Source organism: Cyanistes caeruleus, chromosome 5 (assembly GCF_971803275.1).
Source record: "Cyanistes caeruleus chromosome 5, bCyaCae1.hap1.1, whole genome shotgun sequence".
NCBI classification, from domain to species: domain Eukaryota; kingdom Metazoa; phylum Chordata; class Aves; order Passeriformes; family Paridae; genus Cyanistes; species Cyanistes caeruleus.
The window spans coordinates 40664239-40691526 of record NC_141705.1 but is presented as its reverse complement, the minus strand read 5'-3'; the positions used below and the strand labels follow the sequence as shown (position 1 = coordinate 40691526).

General features: G+C 40.7%; 1 long non-coding RNA gene across 3 annotated transcripts; it reads left to right on the top strand.

Moving 5' to 3' along the window:
* The first annotated feature begins 396 nt into the window (after window positions 1-396).
* LOC111927873 (uncharacterized) lies at window positions 397-27288 on the top strand. 3 transcript variants are annotated; one of them, XR_015286974.1, is made up of 5 exons: window positions 397-671; window positions 21471-21576; window positions 23983-24046; window positions 24764-24831; window positions 26756-27288. It is a non-coding gene; the product is annotated as an uncharacterized LOC111927873 (long non-coding RNA). The 3 variants fall into 3 exon arrangements; XR_002863801.2 differs by lacking the exon at window positions 397-671 and adding an exon at window positions 20283-20355; XR_002863799.2 differs by lacking the exons at window positions 397-671; window positions 21471-21576; window positions 23983-24046 and having other exon boundaries at window positions 24318-24831.

The window sequence follows — 27288 nt, the reverse complement described above, 5'->3', positions numbered from 1 at the left end:
CCTTCCAGTGATGGACCAAAGACACAGTGGGATCACAGATTTTATGGAAGGGATTTTTATGCTGTAGCTTGTCACCAGGCTGCAAGAGTCTCAGCAGCACACTACTATAATAACCAAAATAAGCAGTAAGTTGACAATGGCTCCCTACTCCCAGCACATGAGGAAGCATACCCATGCCACAGCTTAGAGAGCAATTATAGCTTTTGGAGACCAGCTGGCCCATCTGTTCCTGGTGCTGCTGCTACTACCAGCAAGGTGGAGTTCAGCTTGGAGGAGCTGCTCAGGATTTTTCTTGGGCCTGTCTCTCATGCCCAGTTGAGTTTCTGGCACCACCTCTGCTGCTCCAGGGTGTGCAAACAGGCAGTGGGGGAAAAACAAAAGTGCTTAATATGCTGTGAGAGCTCCTTGTGCTGTGGATCACTGTGAAGGAAAGCACAGTCCTGAGGGCAGCAGCTGCTGCTGGCAGCATACAGAGGTTAGCAGAGCTGTGTCTGTGTGTCTGTCTGCATGGCCTTGCCCTCTCCTGCAGCACATCTGAGGCAATGCAGAGATGTGGTCACATCTGCTGAGCAAGAGCTGGACACCTTTCCATGGCCCTGGGAGCAGCTGGGCATGTTTGGAGACCTGCTGTGACTGTGAAGGCACTTCAGTCATCACCTGCTGCTTCCCAGGCAAGTTCTAGGAAATGTGGGCATTTCTCACTTTCCAGTGGAGGCCACTGCCCTGCAAACATTAACATACTGTATTTCCCAGTGGTTATTTTTGGGGAAAGGTGAGAAGATACAGTGAAACTCCTTGGGCAGTCCTTCTTTATAAATGCCCCTAGTTCGTTTCACAGCTCTGTATTTTACCTACATTATGAATGCCTCAGCAGTAAAGACTTCTGGTTGTGGTAAATTCTTGCACTCATGTTTTGCTGGCATGGTGTAAGTTCTTTGCACATGCATGGTTTGGTGGAAGAGCTCTGCCATTCTCATAAGGCCTTTTTCTACTGCCCCTCTCCAATTTCTGGAATACATTCCTAGCTGCAGATGATTATTAGTTTATAAACATGAGATTTCTTTCAAGGTGTATTAATCAAAATAACTGGCAAAATTAATTCTCATTGAGAAAGGAAATGGGGTTCTGTAAAAGAGTGCTCTCTCTTCAAAAGGGATTAAATATTCTCTAGAGAGCTCTTTTAGCTGCTTAAAATGTATTGTAGTTTAACTCTGGAATACTTCTATGGATGTATGACAAAATATCAGCTAAATACTTTATTCTCAATGGTTTTCTGCAGCAGTGGGTGCCAGTGGTAGGATTTCATTAGATCTGTTGAACTTCAAAGTCAAGTATGCCAATAATTTGCCTATTCAGGGATTTTCAGAGTAGCTCCTTGTAGGGCACTAATCAGAGCAAATATTGCAAAATTAATGAGTGGTTACCATGGACTTTGGTACCAATGTGTTGCTTCATCTTCAGCAGCCTGTCAGATCATCATGCTCTGCCAAAGAGAAACAGAAATGTGGTACAATGTTAGCCTTAACAAATAGGTGACACCCTCCAATAATACTGGGAAAGAAGACTAGGTCCATTTCCATCTGGGTGATTCAGACAGAGTTGTGACTATGAAACTAGAGAAGGTGAAAAATGACAATCACTAGCTGCTTCCACATCGTGCAAATGTTGCAGAGGCAGTGGGCTTGGCAGGGGATTACTCCTTTAAAATTTGAAAAAAAAATAAATCTAAAGAGGTAATAAAGTGTCAGTTAGAGAAATGCCTCCCCTACAGAGTTTTTAAGCAGAGGAAGAGTAGCTGAAAAAGTAAGGGATTCTTTGAAATGCATCTAAAGGTCACAAACGGAAAACAGAAGCAGGATAAGATCCAAAGTTCATGACAGACTGTACCGCTGAGGTCATGGGATACAAATACAGCCAGGATAGCAAATATCACTGTAAATAAGTCAAGGTTCAGTTTTCAGTAATAAACTGTATTTTAAACTTAACTTGCTTGAGTGAGATAACCACATGTATTACATTTATCTTGGGGAGAGAAGCAGCAGTGCAATGTATGTGTTTGTCAGCAACACTTTGAGTAGTCTTTATTTGAATTCCTGTCATGCTTATCTGCAGACAGGACTTGGACCATATGTTGGTAAAAGAATTGCTACAAATAGCTGAATCAGAGACTCAACAGAACAGGGTGGCTTGATTGTTCTCCCTGAGTTCTCTGCTTTTCATCTTACTTGCTCAGTGTAATTGTTCAGGTCCTGTGCAATCAAACAGCACATCAGACATAGATTAAGCACTGACAATTGTTCAGGCAATTTCTTTTTCCTTATCCCACAGAACTCAAGTCAATTCAGATTTGCTCAAGCTATACTTACAGTGTAGCTTTATACATTCAGAAAAGCAGTATCACCCTTCAAGCTGACCCATGCCCTCCAGTTTGTCAACCCATTCACAGCTGTCCTTCCCTTCATCCCTGCTACTTCTCTTTCTCTAGGTTTTCCTTAGGATGGTACTAAAACAATTGTATGTGTCTGGTGGCCTATTTCAACTGCTGAAGAATTTAGACATGCACTTACAAATATAAGCATACCTGTTCCCAGTTAAAGTCTGAAAAAGGTCCGTTTGGGGACTAACAAGTCTGAGCATCAGGGATGCTTCTGCTGCAAGAGAAAATTGGATTTCTCTCCTGCAGGTATCACAGCCCAATTAGAAACATCATGAGGAGACAGCTGGGTTGACATTGGTGCTTGGATTCAGGAACGCAGATGGAGATGCTCATTCAGATAGAGAAGGACTTGCCAGAACTTCTGTGGCTGTCACAGCAACCCACAGCACAGAGGGGGACCCAGACCCTTTTTCCTGTGCTGAGCACTGAAGACTGGCTCCCCCACAGCTGCCCCCTGAGCTGGCTCAGCTGACAAAGCTGGGGACAGCAAGGCAGCCTGCACTGGGATGTCCATCACAGCAACCAGTAAGGGTTATGTTTTTTGGTGGGTGGATTTTTGTGGGCTGATTTTTTTATTTTTTTTTTTTACCTTTATAAAGCATTTTGGGAGATAAGGGGAGCTTATAGCAACTCTGTTTCTCAGACATGTCAGTGGAAATAAACCAAAGCTTTTCTGTGTTTGTCAGACATAAGCAATTCACTGCACAAACTCTAGTAAAAGGAACAACGACAAAATACTGACAAAAATTTGATTTGGTTTGATTCCACTGTGCCATTTGCAGTAAAGAGAGATGATTCCTGATCAGGGTGGGGTGTTAAGCTCCCAGGTCACTTCTGCCTATGCAGCTCAAAATACAGCTCCAGTGATCTTATCTACCCCCTCTGGACCAGCTGTGTGTGTTCAGGCTCAAGTTCACAGAGTCAAGTGCTTCAAATCAGCTGAATCCATATTGCCTTCAGGGTCAAAAGCTCAAGTCCCTGACACCACCTACCTCATGCCTGCCTTTCCTTGTCTGGACAGGCAGCCTGACTATTTCTAGAAAATGCCATCAACACCAAAGGCTGGGGGATTTGGGCCGAGCATGAGGTCAAAGCTGACATGACAGAGCAATTAGATAATCAGCTTCTGAAATCAGTGGCTATTAAACACCTGCAGCCCAGACAGGGTGGTGAGTGGCATGGAGCAGTGTTGAGGCTGAGGGTCTATTAGCTGAGCCAGCAGCTCCTTCCTCCCAAGGTAGGCAGTATTTGGGAAGAGCAGATTATCTGCCTTCAGCTCCTCTGCCCCACCGTGGCCATTAGGTGTGGCAGGGCAGGCAGGCTGTCCTCTGGGCTGGATTTGATCCATGGGTCACAGTGCAGAGCTTTCTGTCTCAGGACAGGTCTTATCTCTGTGAATGCATTTAGATTGTTATAATTTGATAAAAGCTTAATCAAGTTGGCATTTTAAGGGGTTTTGGTTTTATGGCCCTGGCTGTCATGGAAACAAGCTCAAGACAGAAGAAACCAGAGTAAAAGCCAGAAAAAGAGGCAAAATACCCCTTTTAATCAGTATCTTAAGGACTTCTGCTCCTTGGGTCCAGTGTTGTGCTTGTCAAGGCTGGGGAAGACAGCTGCAGTTGCACAGAGCAGATGAGCTCCACAGGCATTGCTGAGCAGCAGACCTCACCATGCAACCTGCTCAGGCCTAAATACGCTCAGCCCAGACACACAAACTTTGTGTTGATGCCTGTTATTGTTTTAAAATTAAAATGAAGGGTGACTTTTGCTACCAGCTGTCATTTTCTTTGCTCTCAGTAGCAAAGCACTTGGGCAGACCTACAAATGTGGATGGCACTTCACTGACCAGGGAAATTGCTTCCCTGCAGCAATTGCTCAGTGTGGGGTTGGTGGAGAGTGAGGGCGAGGGCTTCTTGTGGAGGGATTGCACAGAATGGAAGCCTTGGAGGTGGGAATGCATGGCCCTTTTGCACTGCACTGATTTTCATTCTGGCTATTTTGGAATAGGGCTGGGTGATTATTTTTTGTATTTTTTTAAATTTACAGGAAAACAGCTCCTGCTATTTATGAATTTGAGTTGAATTTTGCAGAACTTTCAAATGGGAAAAAAGAAAGGTGTTGTAAAAAACAATTTAAAATGTCTTTTTTTTTTTCTGTTTTGAAGGAAACATGAGTGGTTTTGGTTTTCCAATGCTAGAAAAATATTTTTGGTTTAGTTTATGAAAAATATTTTCTCTCCTTTGTTTTCAAATCGACTGGCCAAACACAAATAGCAGGTTCTTTCATCCTTGATTGTGCTGACAAAGAGACTGTCCTGGCTCTGTTTTAACAAATGAATTTTCTCTGCATTTATTCGAACTGATTCTTGTCTGTCTTCTATCAGAAGAGCCACTGTATTCTTTATTATGTAAATTTCACCGCACTACAAAATAATATTTATGTCTCTACAAAGACATTATTTAAAGCATCATCTAGAGAAATGATACTCAAGAAACCAAAAGCATTTGTCTACAGAGAGAGTGCACTTGTTTGGTGCAATCAAGGAGACAAATAAGGGTTGCAAAGTGTCATCTCTATGGTGACAGCATTAGGGCCCTTGTTCAGCATGCAGTCTGCTTTCACTTTCAAAAATTTGGGGGTGTTAACACTGGCAGAAGCTCTGTGAGCCAAGAATTACCACTTTGTACAATATGTTTGAAAGCATTATTCTACTAAGTCTGGGTGTCTTAAACACGCTTGGTTAGATTATCTCAACAGTGTATCTGTTTTGTAGAGTAAATATAAGTACTGTGTTTTATCTTAAAATTCGTTAAAGATCATATGATAAATCATGAGCTACAAGTTTTATTTTCCTAATAAATTGTTCTAAAAGCTATTTAACTTCACTAAGCAGCTTAAATTGTTTTTATTTTAATCTCTGGTGAGAGCAATAGCTGCAGATCTAAAATGAGAGTAGTGAAATTTGTTGATGCTTAGATATTTAAGAGAGACCTGGAATCTATGTCTGCTATTGATTTTACATGAAGAAAATGGTTCAGATCCATTTTAGTACTAGAAAAAGCCCACTTGGAAGTAAAAAGTAGGCCATAAAATCTATAGACTGTAAAAAGAAACCCCATTGAATACTGAGGGTTCATTTATGAATAGATAGCTGATAATGGAAAAACCCCTGTACCAGTATGCTAAATTTAACTTTCCTTTGCCGCATAGGGGGCAGGGGGCAAGGCAGGAGGGCTTCTGGTCGCCTCTGCAGAGCTCAGCTGTTGCTGGCCTCTCTCATGGCCAGAGCTGCAGGATGTCAGGCTGTGGCAGTATGTTTTATGCAGCAGCTTCTCCTGTAATTGAGAGACACCTTACATCTCCCTCCTCTGCTGCTGAAATCCAGACTGTGTGTTGGCACACGGCAGTGCCCCAGGATGCACCTACTCACACTGGACTACGCTTTCCCAAAAGGCTGCTGCTCCCTAACTACACACAGCTCTGCACAAGGTGCAAATTTCCCCTTAGTACTCTGCACTGCTGCTGTTTTGGTAGGAACAAGAAGGATTTGGGTGCACTTAGTTACATTCAGAAAAGCAGTATCACGAATACAGTGTACAGGTATAACACACACACACACCTCCTCATGGAGGTTATTCACACATGCAAGACATACATGTGAACCCTTATTTGTGTTTTCCTAACTTGGACTCGCACTGGATTAATTTCAGCAGGAAATGTTTCTTGAGTAATGTCAGGAGATGCTGGTCAATACAGGATGCACAGTGTACCTCTTCCCTGTACAGACTTTGCAAGGAAATTATCAATGAAGATTCAGAGTTTCACCTACAAAGGTGGTATACAGGTATGCAAAATGGATATACTGAGGGATCAAAGGAGGCTTCAGAGGGTCTGAATGCTGCTGACTTTTGTCTCCCTGCATAACATTAAGTCACAAAGGACCAGCCCCTAGAAATTAAACATTCATCAGTTCTGTACCAGATATCAGTTCCTTTCAAAGAGGTCTGCTGCAGTTAGGGTTCTTATTTTCAGTGGTAGTTAGCTCAGTCAATTAGCTCCATCAGCTTATTACACTTCTACCTGCAGCTCTTTCTTATCCTGTTACCAAATATATTCCTTTGCTTGTGAGTAGGAGGAAAACAAACAGGGGGAGTTTCTTCTCTTTCTCTTCTCTGCATGCAGTGGAAGGATCAAATAAGGAAGTCTACCCCTCTGTCTTGCTCTTCTTCCCCCTGGGAAAGGTAGGGGGAGGAGATAATCTCTTGTGTGTTTGGGAAGAGAACACCAGATGCCCATGAGGACCGAAAAAGAGCAGCTGTTTAGAGCTGATCACCCTGTGGCTGTGAAAAGCCTGTGGCTTTTCTACTTGAGGGGACTCCTGGTCAGTTACAAAGTCAATTTACCCCTACAGCTTTCCTTCAAAGGTCTTCAGGAAGCATGAAAGACCAGTTAAGCTCAAAAACTGAGTTTTCTATGAGCTGATATAAGTCAAGGCAAATTTTATAACTGCGGAAAACTGAGGCTGAAACCAGACTCTGACAGGTTTGTACACACACTTAACCTGCTTACTTGGTCCATGGGGCATGGGTCCTCACTTCGAAATTCACTCCTGCTCTTTCACCAAGTTCCTGGGTTACAGCAAATGTTATACAATGTCCTTTAGCTCCCCAAAATTATTTTTCTTTCTTTTACTTCAGGAACCTGTGCATCTGCTGTTCTATGCATCTTTCTAATCCCAATTATACCACAGTTTTCCAGCTCCCTAGATTTCTTATTTCTGCTTTCTTTTCCTAGCAGTCTTCCAGCTCTGTCCTTGGGAAGCCTCCTCCCTGCCAAGCAGGCTCATTTGCTCCCAAGAGAGCAAATTTCCCTTCCCCTCACTGTGTCCACTTAATGAATTATGTCTGTTTTCAACATGGTGTATAACAGGAAAAACCCATGAATAACTTACATACTTGCTCTATTTTTGGTGTTTTAAGAAGGGCATACTTGGATGAATATACGGTGTTCAATGTACACGCGCTGCAACATTTTGTAAGAGCACCTTAACTGTTGAAAAAGCTTGTTTAAGAAAAAGAAATGCTAGTATTTTTTCATAGAGCCCTAAATAAATCAAAATCCTAGCCTATTATGGGCTTCTAAAACTACTGTGCTGTAAACACAACAATGTTAAATACAGCCAAATCACCACATGTGAATTTGCATGCATATCTGTAAGGAAAAATGTGGTGTATGTCATATTCACACATATACATTTAAATTATTTCAGGAATCAAGCTGTAGGACTTTTTGTGATAACCTATTGCAAATACGAATTCAGTTGTAACTAGATGTGAGGGAAGCTCAAAACAAAGACTAGGACAAGTGGAATGGGAAAAAAATTAGGGTGTGTGAAGCCTGTTATCGACTTCTGCGCCCCATGTTCTGCATGAGGCTGACTAACATGACAGGTTTGCATAATTACCAGGGTCTGTAAGCATCTGTGAGCATACAAACCCTCTGGGATTCTGGTCACACAGAGGCTGCAAACCTGATGCTTTGTGTGTCTCCGCCGTGTTTGGGAATCATCCAGGCGGGATCACTTCATGGCTCATATCACATTAGACCTCGCTTCCTCAAACAGCTCCTGCTGCATCTCTGTCTGCTCTAGTCATGTGGGAAAATGCAGCCCACAGCCACACAGACCCCTTGAAATCAGGCACTGTATGATGCCATGTAGCTTGCTTTGGTTTCTAACCTAACCTCTGTATTCTCTCTTCTTCCTTCCTTATTCCGTGATTAACCTTGGCCATGAGAATGATTCAGAATGAAAATGCAAAGCAGAGCAAAACCTTTTTTCTACCTTCTGAAACTCTCAGGTAATTTCACAGACAAAGACCTTCTCACCTTAATCTGTGCTCCACTCTAGAAACGTTTGCTGGTGAAGTGGCTGAGTTTCCTCACACACTACCCAGTTTTGCCAGGGCAGTGATGTTTGTGAGATAACACATATGAGGGATGGGGGCTGGGCACCACAAATAATTGGCATTGCTGGTGCTGCCTGTCCTTGGAGATGTCTTTCCTGTGGAGGGAGTATGTGCAGGCTTCCTTGTTCTGTAATCATGTATAATATCTGGGCCTAAAGACAGAGAAGTCAGAGAAACTCACTATTTAAATTATTTTGGCTACTACCCTGTTTTAGTATGCTTTATTTTCATTTATCTTACCTATAGAACAACAATTTTATATAGCTGTGCCACTTTGCAAGAACATTGTAGTCGTTACAACTTTTGTTAGAGTGCATCTCCACCAGTGAGGGGGGTCACATCATCCTTTTTCCTCCTCTAAAAATCTGGCAATTGAAAAAGCGATGTGCCATGAAACAAATTAGTTGCCTCATAAAAAGCAACTTTTTGTCCTTTTTCATTGGGTGTCTACCTGTTGAAATGGTGCTTTCAGTTCTATTTATATAAACATGTTCAGGAAATGAAAATGTATTGGCTAAAGATATGAATTTAAAGTAGATTTGGTTTACTAAATTAGATTCCATTATTTTATTCTAATCCACAATTAAAGTCACTTGAATTAAATTTAATTTATCTCGATGTCAATTTAAAATATAGAATACAAAGTCATTTTGAATTAAAAAACCCAAGGATTTTAAAAGACTTTCCATGTCAGCCACAGATGCATCTACAAGGAATTTTAGTGCAGAGTTATGACAAGGTCTGGATTTATGGTATGAGATGCTGTTTGGGCTGATCAGTTGCACACCCAGAAGGCACAGTGTAGCACAAGCAAAATGAAGCTGTACTCTGCATTGCTGGTGGCACATCTGGTTGGAAAACCTCACAAATCCCACCCAGCCTGAGCACCTGAGTTTTCTTTGGTAGCAAGAGAGGAGGCTGGAGGGTAAGGCACAGAGCTTACCTCAGAGTTTCACTCCTGCTCAGGTTCAGCAGCAGCCTCTGCAGCACTGCTTCCTGCTCAGTGGAACACAGGCCATGGTGTCTTTGCAAGGAGCCCTGTGCTCTTAAGGGTCTGGATGGACTAAATATAAAAAGTAAAGCAGGTCTTTTTTTTAGCAACACAGAGAGCTAGAAACTTAACCTGAAGGCTGGTGATTGCGAGCTGTGTCTCTGCCCTGTGCTGACAGGACGAGGGTGTTACGGGAACTCATAAATCACCAAAGTCTCTGTAGCATCAATTTACAGCCCGAGATAAGTATTGATATTTTTACTGCCAAAACTGAGGGTTGCTAGAGCTTGACAGCACACAAAGGCAGATTTTTGCCTTAATGGTTATTATAAAGCACTTGGATAATAGCTTCAAGAGAGATATCCCAAATTTAGTAAGACCGAGTTGTGGAGACCTTGATTCTCTGAGAGGCACAATCTTGTTACCATTCCCATCATCACTTCTATAACTGGGAATTTATAATGATTCAGCCTTTGAACATAATTTAGCCAGACAAACCTCACACAGATTTCCAGCTGAGGAGGAAATATTTGTGACAAAATGCAAAGTTCTAGAAATATTGCACCATTATTGTGGAGCAGAGGTCTTTCTTTGGACAGCACCCGGATTTCCTTCTGCACTGCCCTAAAGCTTTGTCACACAGAGAGAATTTAAAACATAGTGTGGATTCAGGCCTTTGTAAAAGCCACAAGCCACTTTTTTAGTTAAAAGGAAAAATATAAATATGCTGAGAAAGTCTCCTACTGGAGCAGCATCTGATGATGCCAGATGACTTCATTGCTGCTAGAGATTTAAATAAATTCCCTGCTGGTTTACTGATATTTATACTACTGCTTTAGGTAGTAGAGCTGTATTGATCCAGAGTCTGAAAAAAAAATTAAAAAAATCATCCTCCAAACTATCATAGTTATCACAAAATAAAAACAAAATTGCAAAACAGGAGGCTGAGATTTCACATGGAGCTGCTCTTGAATATGGGTGAAGCAAAACAGGAGCAGATAGGAACTTTTTTGTGAAGTATTTTAGAACCAGAATAGTTTCTAAGTTTCTCAGTTAATCATACTTAATTTTCAACTATAGATAATACTTGTCTCCTATTCCTAGGTAAGGGCTTAATTTCCAAGCCATTTGTTTTCTCATGATGCATATTAACTGAAAATATATTACTGGGTGCAGAGACAATTAAGACAAAGACCACTCCAATACAGTTCAGGGTCAGACCAGCCTCTCAGTAAAGGTCAACAATTTTGCTTTGACTGTGTTGCATTAACAGGGAAGGCCATCTTAGGATTCAGTCCTATTCAGCATGGGGCTAAAATTTAAGTATGAGAAATCCATACAATGCTTCTTTTAACATCATATCCATATTTCCAGCATCCTATAATCAGCAGCTGAGCTCTGAGGAGCAGGTACTACCTGAGTGCACTTCTCTGGGTTAATAGCTGATGCACAGTGTGTTTCCAAGGCCTCTTCATTAAAGGGTCTTGCTAACTTATAGCCTTTTCCAGTGTTATTTAGAGATTGTGGAGAAATCTTCCTAAGATTGTTTGACTAATCCAGTTTACAGCACAGCCTCAAAACAGTCACATTAGCACAAGTGCAGAGGCAGCGAACTGTGCCATAGGTGCAATAATAAAATAAAATAATAAAATAATGAAAAGCAGGAACCTCTAAAACCAACTTTGCTGTGGGAGAAAATACAGCTTGGATTTGTGTCCTGATTTTTCCATCAGGTTCACTATTTTTCACCTCTGTAGTCTGAACTGTCCTGTAACTGTACATTCACCTTTTCAGAGAAGAATCCACACTAATTACATGTGTTGTTTTTCTATCTGGGCTTCAGAAGAAACAATGTATTTCAATAACTGGTAGAAATTGAATTGTAATTTAATAGAAAGACAAGCGGTCTCTCAGTGCATCCCACTGTGTGATTTATGTTCTGTAAGGAATTCCCTCATGTTTGTCATACAGAAAGCAAAGTTTAGACTTTTGTTCTTCCTTGCAGAAGGAAGGGAAAGGGTAAACAAAAGAAATCAATTATAAATGTTGCATTAATAAGGATGAAGATAGACTATATCTGTCATTGGGAAAAACCCTGGCTGAATTCCCAAGGGACTGACTGCCTCTCAACAGTTTTGGCTTAGCAAAGGCGTTTGAACAGGCTATTCTTGGTCAGATAAAGAGGAGCAGTGCTGGCAGTTCACACACTGTGCAGGCTTGAAATCTCTGCAGTGTGCTCCCTAGCTGGGTCCAGATGCACTGATTCTCCAGGCACAGTGAAGGACATATTTATTTGATCAAGCTTTTGGAGAAAGCTGTGGGTATATTCCCAGAATGATGAATGGAAGAGATGATAGTAAGAATGACAATTATTTCAATAACACTGAGACTGGTTTTCCTTTTGTTTCACTGTTACTCCTGAAACATTAATTATAAACTAGGACATTAAATTGCATTTATACTAATGTAAATAAGTAATCATATAAATCTGAGCAGTCTTATTCCCCAGTAAGCACATATGGTAGCAGGGCATGTTTAAAAGCACAGAACCGAATCATTACTAAATACAGACCCATTGCTTAAACATACAACACCCTTTAGGGAATCTCCTACTCCCTCAACAGCAACAGGAATGGTACATTCTTCTGGCCAAACAGTAACTTCCATATGGCATTAATGTGACCAGCTGAAGCTGGAGGTAGGGATTGCTACTCGTGGTGAATATAGTTGTGCATATTTTGTGTAAAGTTTCAGAGTATAAAGGCCAAAATTTGCCCTGTCACCCTGAGATCTTTAACCTAACTTAAACCACATAAATATATGGCAAATACCATGAGTTGTACTTGGTATTTCTCTGATTAACTCTTTTCAAATTAATTCCATGTGTGGACTTTTATTTTTCTGGAGTTCCTGGTTCCAGTTTAACCAAAGCATCCCAATTGCTTTCCAGGATAAAAAGGCCACAGCTGGTGTTATCTAGCAATAGCTATTTCATGATGGCTTAATGAAAAGCATAAGCGGGCCCTAGACATGTGTTTACAACAGAACCTATTAATTTCCACACAAGCTGAAGGTACTCTATAATTTTGCAGGAAGAGAGAGCTGCTCAGAAAGCAGAGCCCTAGGACTTGTGATTCTAAGTCACTGATAAGAAGGTTTTCTATTATGTTTTAAAATTCCTAAGCCAAGCCAGACAAAGTGCTAAATATTAGTTTAAAAAAAAAAAAATAAAGAAATAATGAAAAGCTGTTCTTCTCTTACAGACTATAATTTCATTGCTCCAAATACAAATAATCTCTCCACTCATCAGGGACAACATAGTGTCAACAGTTCCTGCATCTCTCTGCTGTTTTTTCCCTTTGTTTTTTGCCTGTGTTTAGGGAAAAATATACCTAGGTATATTCAGCTTCCTGAATATATCCCTGTAGTCACAGTGTTCAGCTGCCTGGTGTAGGAATCCACCTTCTGAGAGCTACCCTGAGGCCATCACCTAACAAGAGGCACCAGTGCTGGATGGGATGCCATGTGCCATTTCCTTGCAGCACTGCCAGTTCCAGCCCCTCCACCTGCCTGCCTGGGGTGCCAAGAGCACTGAAACAACTGCTCCTCAAACACCTGGTTAAATGTTTTGGGGTTTTTTCATGGTTTATTTTTAACACAGACCAGTTCACTGATCTCATTTTCCATGTGGCCTCAGGGGGTGCCTTGGGAAGAAACAGTTGTGCCAAAACAAACGGTGTGAGATGAGAACAAGTGGCTGAAGGTCAGGAGTGCGGAGCTGGCGTTGTCCCGAGGAGCAGTGCAGCCAGGGCACTGCTCCCATGGCAGGCACAGAGACCTGAGTGCCTTTGGATCCCTGGGGGCACTCTGTGCAAACCAGGGGCTACAGCCACCAGCAGATGAAGGCTGCTGCAGGAGGATGGTTTGAGTCTTCTGGAGTCTCTGACATCACATATAACACATATGTGTGTTATCACAAATAACGCATCAGTTGTGGCACTTGCATAGAACAGGATAGTTCAGACTTGTGTATAGTCATGGCTCTTCTTTAGCACTTTCCTTTTTTACCTGTAAGTTGTGAAGACAGAAAGAGTGGGGCCCTTGAAACACAAGAAGTGTTCTTTTAATACCCCATTTAGATATCTTCAAAAGGTAACTGAGCTGTATCACCTGCACTGTACTTCGAGCACTATTTAACTCTGCTTTTATTAGTTTATCATTATTTTCCTAAATTTCATTAAGAGCCTGAGGCTGGAAAAGTGCACAAGAAATAAAAACAAGCTCTACCTTCCTGCCAGCTGCTAACAGTCTTTCAAGCAGTTAATCAGAATGCTCTCTGAGAATAAGAGAAATGATATAGTGAATAAGTCCTGCTTGGTCAGGTTTATTACTTAGTTTACTGTCCTTGCTTCCTTGAGAAGATGGTTTCTGAGGTTGTATAAGAAGGTCAAGCCCCTTCTGACCTTAGGGTCTTCAGTTGGATCATAAGATCAGTAGAAATTCTAGGACACAGCTGTAGAGGTATGTGAGTGCATTATATTTTAAAAATTAGATCATGACAAGGCAGTCATATATTTTGTTGAAATCAGAACCAAGAAGCTTACAGATAGTATTGAGTAAATAAATCCCATTTTATTTTTAAGGAATTATTTAAGGGATTTAAAAAAATAATCTTCTTATCTTTAAACCACTGGAAATGGAACAGTAAGCATAAACCTATCTGGAATATTAGGAACTTTGAACATAGATGTTTGGTTCTTTATCTAAAGAGTCCTACTCTGCATATGAATAATATGCTAATTATGAACCACTTGCTAACTTGTAAATCTGCAATAACACACTTGTTTCACTACATGCAACAGAACTCTATAAATAAGCAGGTGAATTTTACTTTTCCTTTTACAAGGTATCAGTGTCACTAATAGCAAGCTGTGCATTCTTAATTAGTGGTTATGTTGCCGAGATTAAGTTACTTCTGGTGCTTTAAAAATAACCTTGACTATTCCTCTTGCCTCAGAATTGCCTGGCACAAATCTTTCTCAGGAGTGATGCCTGTGTCACACAATACTGTAGTGACATTATTGGATTAAAGACAGTCAGCAAGAAGAGTCCAAAGCACTTCCCAAGATAAGTTTCTCAGGAAAAGTGCTTTCTACAGAAAACCTATGCTCTTAGGAGAGAGTAATCCACCATCTACTGAGAATAACAGCAGCCTTACCATGATATTAGATAGAAAGCAGGGTAGAAAAGCTCTTTGGCAGAAAAACCTCTTAGGACAGCATGTAGCACAGCAGTTGGATTGAAATAAGGCTATCCAACTTGACATTTTTTCTGAAATTTGTTCAATTTTTTTAATGGTATAACAATTCTGGAGAAGAGTTGAGTAGGTAAACTGACAGGCTGTTTTCATCTCTGGGTGCATTTTATACAACTTACACCATGCAATTCTACCACTGTGTGCTCCTTCTGACAAGCAGTGGGGACAGTGTCATGTTGGCTTTTAGTGAACAAGAAATTCAGCATAACCTGCAGATATTGTGCCACTGAATATGTTCCTGCTACACCTATGTCTTGAATATCCTGTGTGGTTCTGATTCCCCACTCTTCTCAATCTCATGAAATGATCTGTTAAGAGGAGAAAAGATAAAGAAAGGGGTTGATGGATGTACTTATCTACCTGTGCCATTCTGTTAATCTTAACAACTGAAAACCAATGGTAATCTAGAATCAAAATCAACGTATTTGACTTCCTTTTTTTTCAGAAAATTGATAGAAATGTTCTGTTGTCTCTCAGAAATGACTGAAAAGGGTGTGGCAGAGAGCTGTTAAATAATGACCTTTCTGAAGATGAATAAGGAGCATTTGCAACATTTCATAAGCCAAAACCTAGAATTAAATTCCTAGAAACATATTTAAATATCAAAGGGAATTATTTTTTTCACACAGTCTCTAGCTAAATTGAGTCACCTTTTGGCACAAAGGAGTTGCAAGGTAAAAAGCTGTGAATGAGACTTAAGAGAAATTCTAGCAAGGATATTAGATGATATGAATTCTCAATCTGACCCCAAACTGCTGATTTTATATTCCTGTGACTTGTACCTCAATAGTAGAAGCTACTGCTGTGTATAACTTGAAGAGCACATACTCATACATTCAGTGCTACTGGAGCACATATACTGTATTACAGTTCAATTTCTGCTATCCAGATATTGGTTGTAGTATTTTGGTATTTAAGAAAGAAATAGACTATTGAAGTACAATTTGTACAATTGTTTTTTAAATATTATAAGATACAAGTACACTGAAATGTATCAGTGGCTAAATAAAATCATTATTAGCATGAGTCTATACACAGGCCATCACTATAATATAAAAGCAGATTCCAAAACACATAAAAATTGTTTTAATAAAGGTACATATTTTTGCTAGCCCATCAATTATATTCTGGGTTCTGCTCATTTACACTTGTACATTTGAAATTCAAATGGAACTGTAGTAGGATAACACCTCTGAAGCTGCTTTTAACTAGAAGCCCTGAGAAATTCTTGCTGATGCCCAGCAGGAGGTTTTCATTCAGCCCCTGGAGCAGAACCTCATTTTCCCCTTGAACACTGCCAGGGCTTTTTCTTCAATATGGAGGCGCAGGGCTCGCTTTTAAGTAATGAATGAGAACTGCTGGGCAAGGCATAAAAGCTTCCACATTGAAAAAACATCCTGTTCATGTTGCTGTCCCTAGGTGTGCATGCCTTTATGTGCCTAGTAGACAATAAATAATCCCTCGTGGCTGAAAAATACCCAGCTACTTAATACAAAAAATGTAATCAAAATTATGTTTTTTCTTTTTAGGCGTCAGACTGTCATGAAACGAAGACTATAGCACAATGTAATACACATTTTGTGTCACTGCTTAATCTCCCTTTACTGTGCTGCCTACACTTTAATCACCAATCTGTCGTGTTTAACCGGGGCCCACTGGACAGATGCTGGCAGTGCAGGTGCACAGCAAAGTGTCCCTGCCCTTTCCCTGTGTCCCTGCCCTTTCCCTGTGTCCCTGGCACCTGCAGTCCTGCTCCAGGCTGAAGCAGCATCCCAGCTGTGCCGAGGGCACCCAGGCCCCAGCACCATGCCCAACTCCCCGAGTGCCTCCCCTTGATGCTCTGTGCTGGGAGCGTGCAGCCCCTGCTGCAGTGGGGCAGAAGGCTGTGTGCCCATCACCACAGTGGCTGCCTGCTCCTCCCCTGGTGTGCTGTGACACGGCAGTCCCTTGCCTGTGGGAGCCCCTGGTGCTGGCCTGGCCTGGCCCCCACACTGTGCCAGGGTGGCAGCCCTGGGCAAGCAGCCCCTGCAGGTGCCCTTGGAGAGCTGGCTCCAAGTGAGGCCCACGTCTGTTTCCCTGCATTTAATAAGTCTGCTGGAGACTGCCCACTGACAATTAAATGGTTTGTCTTCAGGAAACTGGAGTTGTAGAGACCCTGACTTTTTGGGTTTCAGATGCTATTTGATGCTTCAGGGGGTCTTTGTCCAAAAAGGTGGATCCTGGGCAGCACCTGTGGCTCTTCAGGGTCTTCCACTCCAGGAAATTGATCTGAGTGAGAACATGCAGGTCTTTTTCTAGAGTTACTTTTTCTATGATTCATAGAGTAATTCTATTGAGATTTGGGTTTTTTCGGTGCTGGCAAAAGATATGGAACAAAGGAGCCCCAAACAAAAATCTGTCTGGCACGCCTGTCAGAGATGCCTTGATTTCTGCCAGTCCTCCAGCTGCTGGTTCCATCTGTTGTCTCCTGATTTTTTTATCACTTGCAACCACCTTAGGGCACAAGCCACTTCTGTGTGTGCGAATCTAAAGGGACTGGTATGACACAATACAAATCCTCAATGCTTCAGCAATACTACATATAATATTAAAAATGCTCAGAAAGAGATTTCCAGCCACAACTCAAAGACACTTCTAATCAATGAATAATCAAGCATTCCTTACACTCTAGTTAAACATATGTGGCAGCTCTGGTTTTTGTACTGAAGTGTCTCTATTGTTACCTTAATAGTTTTCTTTTTCCCAAACATCCCTACAGGGCAGTTTCAGAGCATTTGATTGGCAGTGCCTGTCTGTGCATGCCCACTGGTACATGCTGATCTTCTGAGTAAGAAATGAGCTGGTGGACAATGACTTTGAATCACCAAGGGTTACTTGTTCATCAACATTTCATTGTTGTCTTCTCTTGACCCTACAGCTGCTCCTCCCAGTGTGACTTGCCTCAGTCTCTCTTCCTCTTCCCAGTCTGGTTTCCCATTTTCATTCCTCCTCCCTTTCCCACAAGCCAGATTTTTTCATGCTCTGTCATGCAGGGCTGGGAGTGCACCCAGCCTCTGCCAGGCACGTCCAGGGCTTGGTCACAGCCTCCTGTTGTCATCTGCAATGCTGTGCTGGGCTACCTTGCCACTGTGAGACAGCACACACAGGTAGTCTAGAAGGCTGATTTCATCCTCCAGCCCTTGTCTTCATGAAAAAGTGTAGCTATTGAAAATAGCAGTGCAGTTGAAGAGATGTCATATTTACACAAGCGATGCCATGCTTGTTTGGTGTGCTTATGTTGCTACTGATTTTCATACAAGAAGTGGGGGGTAGCCTTTATTTTTGTTGTCTGCATTTATGCTATGCAAACTTCTTCCACAATTGATGGTGGTCCACAGTTCTCAAAGTAAAAGACCACCCTTCTAGTTGGCATGCTTGTACTCTGTGTAGAAAAAGCCTAATAAATCACAGAAAGATAGAAGATGGGAAAATACAGCTGCTGTGTCATTGTACTGCAGATTAAATCACATTTATGATTTTCAGCAGCAACAAGAACAGCAAAGTCAGTAAAAAACATTGCAGAAGTACATGCAGTTTCGAGGCAGCCACATGGTAGACAAAAAGGCTTCCCCAAGCCTAACAAATAAGCTGTCTTGTTGGGGAGGTCTGTTTCAGATATGGAGGGAGATATGAGGCAGCACATGCTCTGCATTTTCTATCTATGTAGGCTTGGTTGCTCATTTTATTTTAAAATAGCTTCAAAATGAGAAACATATATCTCCCACCTAGGTGAATAGTTTTGTTTCAGTCCAGAGTGTGGTATCTCAATTTCAGCTGCAAAGATTTTGGCTCAAGATGCCAGGCCCTGGACTAGAACAGCTGAGATGTGGACATGTGCTCTTCTGCCATCCCTGCTGAGGAGAGGGGGAGGTCAGGAAATCAAATGTTGGGGTTAGTAACACAATACACCACAGTAGGAAAATTCACCAGGGCTCATTGGTTGGATCCTGAACACATCTAAGAGCACATTCAAAGTCTTTTGCTTTGGTGTGGGGTTTGAGGCTTTTTAAAACTGGTTTGGTTCCTTGGGTTTTTTTTATTTCTTTTTTCAGTGGACTGAGCTCCTCTATGGATTTCACTCCAGGGAGCTGTGGAAGAGCTGGCCTGTTCTCCATGGGGGAACTGCAGGACAATGTAACAAGGACTAACAGAACTCTGAAGTAGATGACCTGCAGCCACATTAATTATTGATCATGTTAGCAGTTGATGAGTTATGCTAAATTGATCTGTGGCAAGATAATGTGAATTAAAAGCTGCTTAAATATTTAGTTTTGGACTCTTTCTATATGGCAGGAATTTGAATGAAAAGCTACACAGGAGTCATGGCTGGAATCAACTTTTCAGTAAAGACAAGCTGTCAGAATGAAAGGTACTATCTAAATGTAAATAATGATTTATTAGAGGAGGAATCTCTTGCAGGTAAACATTTTAATGGAGGACTGGGAATCCTTCTTCACAAAATTCTCTAAAAGTGGGATGATAGATTAAGATTTTCTTGTTATTAATTTAATTCCTCCATATTTTACTTTAATTAAATTCTGCTGCATCTGAGGTAGTGCACAAAGCATTGTAGGGAAAAAGAGAGACTAAATGCCTGTAGGAAGTGAGGAGAACTATTAGCTGAAACTCCATATGTTTGTTGCAGCACTGCAATGCTGTACAGCTGGAGCACAGCTTGAGTGAAATGAATCCGTAGATGACTGGTGAGAGGAAGTAAGGGGGCTAATTCTGACATTGGATACATACATGTGTGTGTGTGTGTGTGTGTATATATGTATCAGGCAAAATAATTTGCTGATGACTCTGCACAGGGGCTTGTAACAGAAGGGAGCCAGTGCACTGAGCTAAAGTGCCTTTGCCAGTGAGTTAAGTCCCACTGAAGAAAAAGGTCGGCATCAGTACCCCTGAAGAAGAGCTGCTCAGATCCCCATCAGCATGCTCAGGTCCTACTGCATTGCCTCACAAACTATTTTGAAAGACTTTATGATGTTATTAATAGTTTTGAAGGCTGACATGCATTCTTGGTTGGTTTAGGTGCTGCAGTTCCAAATAAATCCTTCCCTGACTTCTCCTAGCCTTTCTACAAAGAAACATCCTTAATGTAAAGCAGTCTTGGTCCTGAAGTAGAAATGTGTTTTATTTTACCAGATTAATGCAAACAGGCTTGAGTTATCTTTAGTGAGAAGAGGAGGCTCCTGCCTACTGTAGTTTCTTCCTTACAGTTCGTCTGACTTCATTCCTTCATGTACCAGAGAGCACTCTGGCATTCAAGGGTATTTGTCTTGTTTTTTTCTCACCCTTCACAAAAGCTGTCCTCTGCTTAACATGCACATTTTTTCCTTCGGAGCCATTTTCCTCTGTAGGCTCTCTGAGCTGGCCAGCTGCCAAACAGTAGGGTGAGCTGCATGAAAAAGCCTTGATCATTGACAGGCTGTCTTACAATTTCTTTCTTGTATTCAAGATGCAGATGGATGTTATTAGAAAGGTTTTTACTTCGAAGTGCGCGGCTTGTCCACATGGCCGAGATTAGTGCTCAATACTCATATAATGCTTTTCATCCTCAAAAGGGCTTTACAAGCTCCAGCCCCCAAAACACCCCCACAAGGTAGGTGCATGAGTTTTGTTATATGCTTTACAACAAGGAGGGACACATGTTAGTAACTTGTTCAAAGATGTATAGAACAGCAAGCATTATAAAGAAAGGAATTATTTACACTTTCCTAATGTTCTTCTGTGAAGTGTGCTATGAAAAAAACAAATTAAAAGACTTCACCATGGCAACATGTCTTCCCCCATGAAAGAAGTGATTAGTGACATCAAAAATTAAAATGTAACTCAGGTTATAGTACTACTAGATAAAAATGCAGCATTTCTAAAATTTATGAGGCCAAATATGCTACTGCACTAAGCTTCAATTAATAGAACAGGCAGAACTGGAGCCTACAGGGATCGTCAAAGAAACTCAAATTTGATAGAAGATTTGGAGCACTTGCCTCAAACCATTCTTCAAAACAGAGGGAAATGATTATAGGAAGAATGATGAAAAATGCCTTCTCAGTTGAAAGGACAGTACAGGATTATTTTTTTCCTCTGCTTTAACTGCATGATTATAATTAAAACACTCCAGTAACCTGAACAGTCACAGTATGAGCTCTCTTCCACTGAAAATCCTTGTGAGGAGGCTGAAATAAGCTGTAGCCATAAAAGATGTCTTTATAATGATGTATTCGCACTGAGCTTCTACTGGCATGACTACACTGGCATGCTTGACCAAGCCAGTGGAAGTGTCCAGTGCTGACCAGCACACATGACCTGGCCAGGGCCACTATGGTTTCTAAACTAGGTTGGCAAGACCTCGAAGGCTGTCTGATAATCATCATTTAAGGTCTTTGTAACCTCAGTGGGCCTTAGGGCCTGCACAGGTAGCTGGAAAAAGTGGCTCGGAAAACAGTAGCCAACTTGGCCCCATAAGGAATAGTTGATAAAGCTGTGAGATGGTGAGGCACTTCAGAATAAATCAGCAGGGCCGAGCTGGGGGAGTCTACAGGCAGGAGGGTTTGCTCCACAGACACCTACTTTATGCTTTCTGGCTAAATAGGTTGCAAATAGCCTGTCTAGCCCAAGTCCTGAGGAGGGTAAAGCTTGACAGGCTAAAGCAAGTGTATATTTTAATTCTGTTCTATCTTCCCTATTTTTTGACACAGCTTTGTTTTCTTTCAGATTATGTTTTTTTCCCCACTGATTGAATACTTGCATAGTTTTGTTGATTGAATGAAGGACTGCAGCATCTCAGGAAAGATGTTGTAACTGAACTCTGGTGTGTCAGGTAGGACTGCATGGTTGGTGCTGCGTACAGCAGGGTGAAAGATTGGAATGGTATAAACTACTCATGCTTTTTTAACCCCCAAAAAGTTTCTTATTTTTTTTCCAGAATACTTTGACATTCCATCTTATTTCCCTCTTGTTTCCCTGGGAAAGGTATCAGGCCCAAAAAGTACTGTGGAGAAAAGGGAAAAGTTTGATGGTTTGATGACTACTATACAGTGTTTCAGGTAAATTCAGGAAAATGATGGGCACGTAAATTAATGAAATTTTTCTTAAGGGAAATTACAAGTGGAACAAGTTATCACATTTTTATGGTTCCTACATCCTTAGCCTTTAATGCCAGCTACCTTATTTCACTTTATAATTGTGCAAGTAAGTGCATCTAGGCCAATTAAGTATTTTCAGTTGCCTTCAAAAGGGTTGCAAATGTCCACTAGAAGATGGAGATACCATATAATTTAACCTTAATCATTTAGGTTTAGGGTTAAGAGATGCTTTTTCAGGGCCATGACTTACCTGCATGGTTTTGAAGAAAAGACATACATGTGCTCATACCATGAGGTATTTTAGTGAATAGCTCAAAGCTCTATATTGCTTTGGATATCTTCAGTACTTTTATTTCTCTTAAAAATTTCCTAAAACAAAGGTCTGCAAGCACTGCAGAATGGGTCCAGTCCACCATAGTCAAATTTTTCTCAAATGCTATCACATCTTCATTCACCTAAAAATTCCTTTCTTATTTTCCACAAAATCAGCCTTGGAACCTTCAGGCTTGAGGCTCCCACAAAGTGAAATGCAACTCAATTGCCACATGCACAAATCTTTTAAGATCTTACCACAGTAGTAAAATACTTCCCCTAACTTCAGTATTGGTCTCCAAATTCAAATGAACTGAATAGCTGTAGCATTATTGATGATTTAAGAAAAAAAAAAAAAAAAAAAAAGGTAAGAATTTTTTGCTTGAAAGGCCGCCTTTTGCACTTTGAAGATCTGCTGATACATGTTTTTAACTGATTGTATTTACATTGACAAGGAGTATCAACCCACTATCTGGGTCAGAGATTCACACATAAGGTGAGAGGGACCCTCACTGAGAGTATATTAGTGATGAGTGTGGGTTAAGGATTGCAGGTACTTCAAATAAAACTTCAGAAAGTCTGAAAATAAACAAAATATCCATTCAAATACTCGACTTCTGGGGCACTGAGAGTATTTTTGTAACACAAGGGACCAAGGCAGATTGATTAAAGCTGAATTTTTCTCCCGTTCTTCAACTCCTCTGCTCCACAGCAAGAGGAACCTAAGTTCATACCTGAATGCAGTAGTAATGCAAAGGCTCGAGGCAACATTGTTAGCTACTCACATCAACGGAATGAAGTTATACAGCTCACTTCCACCTGAGAGAAGAACTGTTTTAACAGTTCCTGCGTTGCTAACAAGACACAGATGTCGCCATTGGGCAAACAGGGCCAAGATGGTTTTGTTTTTCGTCAGGCAGCTCTTCCTGGGGCACAGCTGAGTGCAAGTCAGAGAGGTGTCTCTCTCTGAGGGTTTCAAACAGTGCATTCTTTTTTCTTTTAGCTAGAGACCATCCTCTGTGGCAGCACTGTGAGAACTCCCTAAAAGCCCAGCAGGGATTAGAGACAGGGAGAGGGTCCTTAGCTTTTTAAAACTATCAGAATTTTGTTAGTCTCATTGAAAGACAGCTGAGGACCTTTAATCTGTTGAGGACCTGGGCTGTAAAAAAAAGGTACAGTGAAGCAGGAGAATGATCCAGCCCAGCTCTTCTCCCACTGAAGAATCTGCTTCCTCATATGAACGCGGCTTGAGCACAAACAAGAGCATGTGGATGCCAATCTCCACCCTCCAGTTTATTTGCAGGAGGGTACTTGTGAAGAATTTCAAGACTTCCTTATCCCAAAGGCTAAATACACAGGACTGTCTCCATTCCAGCTAGCTTGAGCTGAAGGAGGAGAGATTAAATATGGATAGCAGGACTGCGGTTACTGTGGCAGTGCACAGAGCCCTCATGCCAGTCAGGTGCCAGCATATGTCAGCAGTCTTGTAAGTGGCTAATAAAAAAATCAATAAAATAAAAAATTTTAAAAAATAGTTTCCTCCAACGAAATCTTGGTGAGTTCCTGTGTTTTTCAAAAGTTACATCTTCCAGAGGGTCATTTATTTGCCACAAAGCGTTAGTCTCAACTACCTCTTTCTGTCCTCAACTACCTCTTTCTGTCCAATTACTTCCCACATCTCAGTTTCTCTTCCTGACCTAGAAAATTATTTACAAGATATACTTGGTTGGCTACAGATCTTCAACTGCAACTTCCCTCTGCTACTTGCTCTGCTAAGCACAGCAACAAAGACAGAGGCTTTTTCTTCTTATTTTAATTTTTTTTTCTAGAAAGAAAAAGTGAAACAGGCAGAGTGTTCCCATGTTTTTCCACCAGTGGCACAAGAAGGCAATGGTGAGTGTTCTCAGCACAAATCAGTTGTTGCAGGAGTAGGAAGATGGTGTTTATCACAGATAGCTGCTGAATGTTTAAAGAGTATTATGAGTATCTGTTACATAAATGAAACAAATAACAAAATTAACATAAAAACCCTGAGGGAAAGTGATAAGTTATTGCTGTCTTAGATCCAAGAAACACAAGGAATACATTGTGTAAACTTCTACCTCAGAGCTAGTGACTGCTTGAGTGCAGTACCGCTTATTTTTGTCTGGTCCTTCATGTCTCTGTTCTTGTGTTACTGGAGGATTTCTTGCTCCAACTGAATTTAATCATTGAATTTATCATTATGCATTTGTACAGAAGCTGAAGGTTACAGTGGAAAAAGGGATCTCTTTGTATTAAGTTCATTACAAAAGGAAAGGAATAGAGAGCCTTAATTTTCACTGCTGACATTGACAGAGATTGTAGAGTCTGCGAAACAAATTTGGCCATAATAGTGTTTTGAACCTGAGGTGTGTAACTTTTTTATGATCTGTTAAGGGTAATCTTTGAATACAGTGAGGAGCTCTGCACTCACAAGGTCAGGCATAATGTCATTAAATTGTCCAGAATGGCCAAAACAATTTCACTATAAGCTTAGACCACCTTGGTAGCTTAACTCAGTGTCCATCTACCTGGGATATGCTTTCTTTGGATAGAGTAAAATTAGATTTTAAGACTCTTTTATTCCAGTTACTGGATGGTCTCTTCCTGGAAGAATAGATGGAACACAAATCGATGGAGTCTGGTATCACTGATTTGTAAGTAACAAAAATACCGACTTTTATAGAATTCACTGAACTTAAAGCTGATTCTATCCATTTAAATTGGTACCTAGTACTTGTCACATTATGATATAGGTGTGAATGTGCTCTGCCAGGATATGTATGCACAGCAGAGAAACATTCACTTAAGTACACACCCACACATCCCCATATGCTTTGAACAGATCTAAATGGTGACTGAAGGATGAAGAAGGCTGAGCCACATAAACATTATCCACAATGACTATTAATTTCAAGGCAAGGCAATAATTTATAAAGGTTGTTAGGAAGCAATGTAAATGCAAATGCTCTTCTAATAAGTGCCAGGAGTATTATGTTGGAACATGTTTGTGATTCACCATCGTGTGTTAAGCAGGGAAGAGCGTGTATGATTCCTGTGGAAGATGGTGACAAGAGTAAAGAGGTGAAAACTGACAGGAATGTGGCGTTCGGGGAAGCAGTCCAAGGAAGAGCTCTAGCAAGGGCTGACTTAGCAGTGCAGTAAGCAGTGCTTGGTGCTGGAGTGAGGACAGGCAATAGCTGGAATAATTAATCAATAATTCATTATGGAAAAATGCTACCAGCTGTAAACTTAATTTGTAGAATAATGCCCTCCAGTAATGCCAAAAGTTATAAATATATTCATATTTTTTGAAAGAGCTAGTACAAGCTGAAGCCAAATGCTTCAATCATATATAATATAATATATAATAAAGTTGATTTAAAAAAAAAAAGAATATGTTTCTGATGGCAGTCAGTGAAAATTAGGCAATTAGTATAGAATCCCAGTACTGAAAATAGCACATTTAGAGTGAAAGGTCTTAATAACAATGTTAACAACATTTTTTTTCTCACATAAATATTTTATATCTTGGTGCAGGAATAAAGCTCCTATCTCCTATGTGTTTCATTTTCCTAGCAGAGCTTTACATATTTTATTTATCATTCTGCATGATCTATTAGATAACTTTATCATCTAGTATTTTATGAGAAGCAGTATTGTTGGATATTAATAATCATCCAGATATCTATCATTAATATGTATGAATCAAATTATTTTAACGACTTGGCCAGATTTGAATAAATAGTAATCCTGTCTATATTTAGACAATTTCTACTTTTGATGCTTTGGTACAATCATGTAATATTTGGGTTGTAGAAACTTCAAAAGATTATTTTAAATAATGAAATTACAGTTAATTCAGAAAGAGTAAGCTTGTAATTTCTTTTAGGAAATTTCTTGGTTTAAAATAAAAACACTGAAATGTAAGTTTTGACTTTAATTTGTTCAGTAATTTAAAGTTCAAAGGCAATGAGTGAGAATGAAATGGGTTTTTTTCTTATTTGGGGTGTCTTTTACTGAAATTTTATTATTAGAAATTGTATTATTAGAAATATATGTTACACCAAATATACAGATCATGGGACTGTTACGATGTACAGTTGAAATCATTGAAATTGTTCCTATGTATGTCCTGCCTCCATTAGTTCGTGGATGACTATTTGTAAAGGAGTGGAGTGCATTTTTTAACCTATACATTATTCAGAAAGTGTCATCTATCTAAAACAACACTGGCTTTAGTATCTCTGATACCTTTGCCACGTGTAGCAGGTGCAATTTGAAACCCACATAGAACAGCTCTCTGTGCTGGCAGCCTGTCCCAGAGCACAGCAGGACCGAAGCACTGACTTATTGCTGGGTGCTTTGTACTGTCCCACTGAACCAACCTCTTTCACCACACGCCCTGATAATGACAAAAGATGTTATTTCACTCTTTCTCTCTGTGGTCCATGTTCTGTTTAAAAAAACCCTCAAAATGCTGCTACTGTTACTAGAAACAGCACTTTGCTGTGCTTCCCTGTGTCTCAGAATACTTAGTACCTAAGAAGTTTAGTGCTACTTTTGTGTCTCTTTTCACAGAAGGAGAAGCTGGGGCAGATGTTGACCTGAGATCTGGAGCACACCTTCCCAGTGGGGGTACCAGGATAGAAGACCTCCCATCATCACTTTTACTCCTGAGGGACGAGGGGCAGACCTGTACTGTGGTCACAAGCGCAGAGGAAGTTTGTGTAGATGTTCCTGAGCTTCAGAAATACACACTCGACCTTCAAGAGTTGCTGCCAATTTGTCCAGTGTTCACACAGTGTGTAGCACAGGCCTCCTGCTATGCCTCGTGAGTGCTGCTGCAGTACAGCCACCTTTCCTTTTGTCTGGGCACCTTTATCAGTACAGCTGAAGGGAACACTGTGTGGACTGTGAATTCCTCTCCAAGATCATGTAAATTCTTGGACGGTACATGCTGTTGCACTTAGTATTAATCTAACTAGCTAAAGCTGGTTTGCATACATCTGCAGCTACAGCAGAAGTTTAATGATAAATATTCCCAAATGTAGCCATGCAAATAGTGGCAAATATTGAATAAATGCATGAAATGCATTTAGTAAGTAAAAAAA